This window comes from Octodon degus, unplaced genomic scaffold (assembly GCF_000260255.1).
Source record: "Octodon degus isolate 3935 unplaced genomic scaffold, OctDeg1.0 scaffold00110, whole genome shotgun sequence".
NCBI lineage: Eukaryota > Metazoa > Chordata > Mammalia > Rodentia > Octodontidae > Octodon > Octodon degus.
In genome coordinates this window covers 5,436,046-5,443,954 of record NW_004524686.1, presented here as the reverse complement: position 1 = coordinate 5,443,954, position 7,909 = coordinate 5,436,046, and positions in this window count along the sequence as shown.

The window sequence follows — 7,909 nt, the reverse complement described above, 5'->3', positions numbered from 1 at the left end:
TACAGATGAATGTCCATTTTGTATCTGTGTATTCAAAGTGGTTAGGATAGATATATAGTTGCATTCTCTTAATGAATAGAGGGATTTGTTCTAATCGTGTTTGTAAATAGGATCTCAAGTTTGCATCTTGTACAGTAATTAACCACTAAGAAGAATATATGCAATGTGTTATTTGTTGAAACTGTACTTCCGATTTGATTTGAAACTGTCTCATTGCTATGTTTATCAATAACATTTTGAAAAGAAAAAATGTTTGTTTCAACTTTTTTATATAGATATTTATTTTGTTAATATAAATCCATATTAATTATAAAAAGTAACATCAAAAGTCAAAATGGAAAATTCAATCACACATTCACAGCTATGATCACATTTCTGTTTTGTCTATTATCAGATTATACCTGTATTTTTTTAAATGTATTTAGTACAGGGTCTATAGGGTCTCACTATGTAGATCAGACTCGTGGTGATCCTCCTCTTGCCAGCCTTCCAAACGCTGGGATTACAGGTGTGCCACCAGGGCCAGACTCCAGTCTCGAGCTCAGTGTGCCCCGGGGGCGCGGGCTGCAGTCTGTGGTGCCAGGGAATCCAGTCCCAGCCCCTGTACTCTGCCTCAGCAGTCACTTTAGTCTGCTGAGCTATCTGGCCTGTCCATGCCTGTCTTTTTTTATTCTGATTTTTCTCACTTGTAAGATTTCCATTTCTTTATAGAAATGTCCTCATAGGGTTCAAAATCTCCCAAATTAGCTTCTACTGCTATGTAACAAGTAATTGCAGAGGCTTAAAAACAACTACTGTTCATAGGTCCACACAGCAATCCAGGCGGGATGGACTCTTCTCCACTTAGGGTCTACTCTCTCAAGATTAAAATCAAGCGGGGCTCTGGTCTGGCGAAGAATCTGATTCTGGGCTCTTTCTGGCTGTTGACAGAATACAGTCCCTGCTGCTGTAGGATTGAAAACCTGTTTCCTCACTGGTCATCAGCAGGAGCTCGGAGCTGCTGAAGGCTACCACAGGGGCCGTCCACCACTGGCCGGCCCTCAGTCTCTGATGGTGCGCTTGTTAGAGGGCTCCTGTGTTAAGAAGGGGTGCCCCAGAGCTCACGGTCCACTGGCTAGGGCCCTCACTACATGTGTGCACTGTGTGCACCTCTCATCAGAGCGTCATCATGGGGTACTGGTGCATTTTCTCATCACGTTCAAAGTCCTGGAGGTTGGGGTAGAAATTCTGCCTGCCACGCCTCACGCTGGCGGAGATGGCGGTGGAGGACACAGGCCCGGGCGCCTCCTGCCTCCTCAGACAGGACTTGAGGCTCTTCATGGCTGGCGCTCAGCAGCCCCGCTCCTGGAGAGCGGGAGGACACCCCAGGCCCGCACACGAACCTCCCTGGCTGCGGGCTGTGAGCGCGGCCGCGACGCCCGGGGAGTAGACCAAGGAGTGCCTGTTCCAACTTTTGATGGAGTTTTTAATTTTCTGTATATCTCTGAATCTGCTTCATGCATTCTATTTCTTTCCTATTGCTGATTCAAGTTTTCCATCATTTTTCTAGTCTCCTCTATTTTTTTTTATCAGTATCTTCCTTAGGAACTCTTAGTAATTCTTTCATTATAGTTACCATTTCTTATTTTACGTGGGAGATTATTTCTGACACGATTTCCTCTATACCCTTCTGCAGTTGTGTCTTTACTTCAGTTACTATTATTTCAGAGATTTCAGGCATGTAACTTCCAATTTCTTCTATGGTGATGTCTCCTGGGCTTGTTTTGGGTTGGCTTGGAGCCTGAGATTGCCTTTTTTCCATCTTTTTGTCATTTTCTATTTGTGAGAGAACTCTTTATTTTGATTTCTGTGCTAGTTTTTGTGAAAATTTGGTAGTAGATAGCTGTATCACTGGAATCAGAACCTCTCTGTAAAGGGTCTGTTCTTTAGGTCTCCCTCCTATTTGAGAGATTCTTGTTTCATGTATGTCCCAAGATTTAGACTTCTCTATTGATTGAGAGTGAGCTATTCGTTTCCATTTGGCACTGTTCTCCATCCTTTGGCATAGGGCTTTGGTGAGGTTATTACCCATTCACCTCTCCATATTATTAACCAAGGAAGAACATATGGTTAAGGCAGATTTGGTATGCTATTTACAATAGTACAATTAGCAATACTGATAACAGCTAGTGAAATTTAGAAATTGACAATCTTTTGTAACTAATTGTTTGTACTTTAGACCACAGAAGCAAACTTTATAGCTGTATAACAAAGCAGATTGTAAATTGGGATATTGTATTTAAGTTAGTTCCTAAGAGTTCTGTCTGGGCACCTCCCCTTCAGGTACCTAGAGTTTTTGAGGCACACTAGTTCATCCACGTTAAGTCCTGCCACTTCTGTGCTGCAAGGATTCTCCCTGTAGGTCTAGGCCTCAGTCTGGGCCTCCTTGGGCTAAACAGTATGCCTTTGCTCACTAGGTTGAGTTATACTGAACTTGAACTTGAGTTCGACCACCTGTGCCTGGCTGCTGGGCTCAGGTCCTTCTGGCTGTACCCCACTGGGCTGGCCTGCCTGGGCCTGTCTCTGACTTCTCAAATTAGACATCTTTTTGTATCCTAAAGCTAAAATAAACTAGTATGCTTTCTCCTTACTCTGCCAGGGACAACATTTCCCCTAATCTACCATTTGAAGTACACATATCTTCTAGAAGATCACAACTGATGTTGAAAGTTTCCTTGCATTTTTATTCATGCATGTTTGTCATACATAATAAATATATCTTTGTAAGTAGTTCATATGTGTACATGACATATCTTGGTTCTTTTTATGTCATCTTCTCTTCCCCCAAACCAACAGTTCTATTTCATTTGCAACAGTTCTGTTTTCTATTGTCTATCATTTATTTTGCTCATTAATTTATTTATACTTTGTGTTTATCCTGTAAGATGTGATATCCTTAAATGTGGTATTTAAGCTTATATGTCTGATTTATTTCAATTGAAACTATGGTCTTATGGTGCATTCATTTTCCTACAAAAGATTCAAGTGTATCCTTCTGAATAGTATAGTAGTATTCCATTGTGTACAAATTCATTCTCTATATCCATTCATTTGTTGATGAGTATGTAAGCTGCTTTCAACATTTAGCTATAATGAATTGTGTTGCTTTAAATATGGATGGAATGCATGTATCATAATAATTGTGATACTCTTAACTCTTTGGGGATGGTACCTAAAAAGGGAAGAGCTGGACCAAATGTATGTTAGATTTTTATTGTTTTGGAGAATCTTTATACTGATTTCCATAGTGATTGTATGAATATACATTCTCACCAATAATATGGAAGAATTTCTTTGTCCCTGCAGCTTCACCAGCATTTTTTACAATAATCATTCCTTCTGGATAAACATGAAATCTCATATTGTTTTATTTGTATCTTTAATGGCCAGAAATTTAGAAAAATTTTCAAATATTTCATTGATCATTTGTACTTCTTTGAGGAGTGTCTAAATTCACTTGCCCATTTCATTGTCAGATATTTTATTCTGGAGTGCTTAAATTTTTTGAGTGCTTTATATATTTTAACATAAACAATCTATCCAAGCTTTACCTGGCAAAGTTTTTTCCCTTTCTGTAGATGATCCCTTCATACTATAGGTTGTTTCCTTTATTGTGCAGAAATTTTAATTTGATAAAAATCCCATTTGTTGATACTTGATGTTGATTCTTATACAACTGGTCTTGTGTTTAAAAAGTCCTTGCCTTTGCCTGACAACTTAAGAGTTTAATCTACTTTATCTTCCAGAAGGTTATTTCTTTTTCATATTTAGATGTATGAACCATTTTAATTTTAGTTTAATATATGGTAAGAGATATGGGTCTAGCTTCATTCTTCTGCATGTGGTTAGCCAGATGTACCAGAGCCATTTGTTAAAGATGTTAAATTTCTTCTAGCATATGTTCTTGGCCACTCTATCAGAGATCAGGCAGCTGAATATTTCTGGGGTTGTTTCTTTGTCTCCTCTCACTTCCAGTAGTCCACATCTCTGTTTCTATGCCAGTATCATGCTGTTTTTATAACTGTAGCTTTTAATGTAACTTGCAATCTGGGATTGTGATGCTCTATGCATTGCTCTTGTTACCCAGGACTGCTTTTGCTATTCTGGGTCTCTTCTGGTCCCATGTGAATTTTAGCAGTGTTTTATCCATTATTCAAAGAGGAATGTCTGTTGCCTATTGTATTTTAGACAATTCACTAAGCATATTCTGCAAATAAACATAATAAACAAAATAAGGATTCATGAAAAGATAAATGTCTTCAAAATATTTTTTTTATTTTTACAATGTCTGATACTGAGGGAAAATAAGCTAAAATTTTTGGATATTTTTGAGGCAAAGAGACAACCTTATATGAGTGGTGTTCCTATGAGTAGATTATTAAATGAATTATTTGCTAAATGAGGAATTCTATATAATATGTATATTACAATATTCAGATCAAAGAAATAGTCAAAGGAAATTCCAACTTGATGATTTTGCTTTTATTTCTCTAACTTCAGTGCTATAATGTGTAACAGAAAATAAAATTATAGTACTGTTCTCTACAATACAATTGACAAAAATAACAGTACAATATAAAGAAGATGTACTGTACTAAAAAAGGCATTGAATCTCTATAAATAAGATTCACAGAGCTGTACATAAAAGACATGATAACATTTTAGTCATGAAATCCTTCAAAGTTCTTATAAGAGTTATCATTAGAATTATGATTAGATGTAGCTGGGTTGCATAAAAGAGATGATGAAGTAAAAATAGAAGAACTATGGCCCTAGCTTTCATCAAAAAAGTTTGACTACTATGGTCTGTATTGTTGTTTTCTTTTTTCTTCATAACCTTTATAATAGTGTCATGAAAGTTCACTGATTTGCCATTCTACTTTCATGAGCCATTCAACATTTTTTCCATCATCTCTAGTTATTTTTTATTTTTTCTGTATTTTACGGAAGGGTCTCACTACTAGATCAGACTCCTAGTGATTCTCCTGTTTACAGCCTCCCAAAAGCTGGGATTACAGGTGCATGGGATTACAGGCACGTGCCACCACACCCAGTTTCAATCACCATCTCAGTGTGCCCTGGGGGCGGAGCCAGCACGGCAGGCCAGGTGATCAAACCCCTAACCCCTGCGCCTGATTGCAGGTGCTTTAATCCGCTGAACTATTTGGCTGGCCCAATCTTCTCTAGTTCTAACATAGCTGCATTAACATTTGAAAACATACTGTAGACAGAGATCAAGAGATCTGTGGAATTTGTACACATAGAATCAAATACAGAGTTAAAAGAAGCAAGTATAAGACTATATGTCTATTCAAATTCCAGCATTGTAAGTCTGAATTCAGGTTGTAAGTCTGAGCAGTGGATTGTAAGCCCAAATATTGTGTCATTTGTTAAACTTGAGTAGTATTTTAAAAGGTTGGTTGTTAAACCATGAATATCTGTTAAATAGAACTTGTAGTAGTGGACGTATTTGTGTTATTCCTAATTTTGCCAGAAAGCTTTCAATATTTCCCCATTTAATATGATATTTATTTTCTTGTAGGTCTTCATCATGAATGGAAGTTGGATTTTGTCAAAGCATTTTTATGTATCTATTGAGGTGATCATATAATTTTTATCTTTATTATTGTTTATGTGGTGTAATATATTTATTGATTTGTGCATGTTGAACCATCCCTGTATCCCTGGAAGGAAGATCTTTTCAAAGATTTACTGCATTTTATCTTCCAGTATCTTGTTGAGGATTTTTCATGTATGATAAATAAACATATTTGCCGCCAGTCCTAGCCCAGGTCTGGGTGAGTGTGTGGGAGAGGATCCTCCTACCCTGCACCGGTGGGACCTACTACTGGTCCCAGCCCAGGTGCAGCATGGGTGAGACCCTCTTCCACCTCTTTGGGATACCCCACACCACTCCACAGCACCTCCCCTTCCCCACATGCCGAGTAGGAATTTCTGCTATGTTCCGGGAACCGCCAGAACCAGGCCTATCCCAGACCTGGTGAGTGTGTGGGAGAGCTGCCTCTTCCGCCTACTCAACCTTGTCCCCTCCAGGCTCAGCTCAGGCCTGGCATACAGGCCTGGGGTATAACCCTGCAGCTGCGATCCCTGCAGAGAGTGTAGAAGATAGACCCACACAGCTAGTCCGGGAGCAGAAAATCTTGTCAAAGGGGAACAAGAGGTTCACCCTCAAGGGCAGCAGCAGGAAGGAGCTGAGCACAACAGCCAGACCCAGGCCAGGCACAGCTGGATAAATCCAAACTTTGTAGATCTGCACCTGAACTTCATTACATGCTATTGGTATAACTACAACAAAGATCTACAACAAAGGTCAGAAGACAGTGCTACATAAAATGTTGAGAAGGAACAAAATGCAACCTTGGAACACAAGCCCACCCATAACAAATGCAGAGGACACGAACACAGAAAAAACTGGGAATCACGCAGCTGAAAGCAATGAATCAATGGATTCTGAAATAAAGAAACAGCTGCAGAAAGATATAAAGGAACTCAGATTGGAAATTAAAAACAAATCCCTGAATTAATAACATCTGCAGTAAAGAATCAAATGCAGAAACATATGGATGAAAACCAATTCACACCCAGAATGAGTGCAGAGGACACTAGCTCAGCTCAAATGCATGAATTAACAGTGTCGATAGTAAATTAGCAACAGCAGAAAGTTATAGAGGAACTCAGAGCACAATTCTTTTCTGAAATAAAAAAAGAATTGTCAGAACTCATAGCATATGAAGTAAAGAAGAAAATACAGAAATATAGGGAGGAAACCCAATCAGAAAAAATCACTGCAGTAAAAGACTTTATAACTGCTTCTAAAGAAGAAATTGACATTGATAAAAAAATTAGAGGAGATTAGAAAAATGATGGATTCCTTGAGTGAGCAATGCAGGAAAGAAATAGATCGCATGAAGCAGAGTCAAAGAGATATAGAGGAAATGAAAATCTCAATCACAAGCTTGCAAAACCGTTGAAGTGAAAGTGAAGACAGAGTTTCAGATCTTGAAGACGCTGGGGCAGCTAGTGAAAAGGTAAGAAAGGATCTCTTAAAAACAACGAGGATGAAGGAAAGAATAATCCATCACCTGCAAGATGATGCAAAGATAAACAGCGTGAGACTAATAGGCATCAATGAGAAAGAAGGAGTCAATACAAATGACATTAAAAAAATATGGGCAGAAGTAATAGCAGAAAACTTCCCAAATATGAGGAAACAATCTGACGTTCACGTAACTGAAGCATACAGAACGCCATGTAACCTCAACGCAATTAAAAACACACCGAGACACATAATAGTCAAAATCCCAGAAATTCAGCACAAGAATAATCTACTGAAAGCTGCTAGAGAAAAGAAGCAGAACACATTCAAAGGAAAACCCATCAAAATTATGGCCGACATCTCTTCACAAACCATGAAGACAAGAAGAGCATGGAGCAGAGTACTTCAAGTCCTCTATGAAAACAAATTCCAGCCCGGATTACTATACCCTGCAAAACTCTCTTTCAAGTTTGATGGAGAAGTGAAATACTTCCATGACAAAGAACAGCTCAAGAATTTCATGATGACAAAGCCAACCCTACACAGGCTACTGAAAGAAGTTCTAGAGAGGGAACAAAATGATCAGAAATCCACGAATGAGATCAGAAGCAACCAACTAAATAGGGCAAGCAATTAAACACAGGAGAAAAAGGAGTAAACACCAACAGGTAAATAACATGTCAACTGTAAGTCAATATATCTCAATTCTAACCATCAATGTAAGTGGACTCAATTCACCAATTAAGAGAAATAGACAGGCACAGTGGATTAAGAAACAAAATCCAACAATATGCTGTACACAAGAAACACATT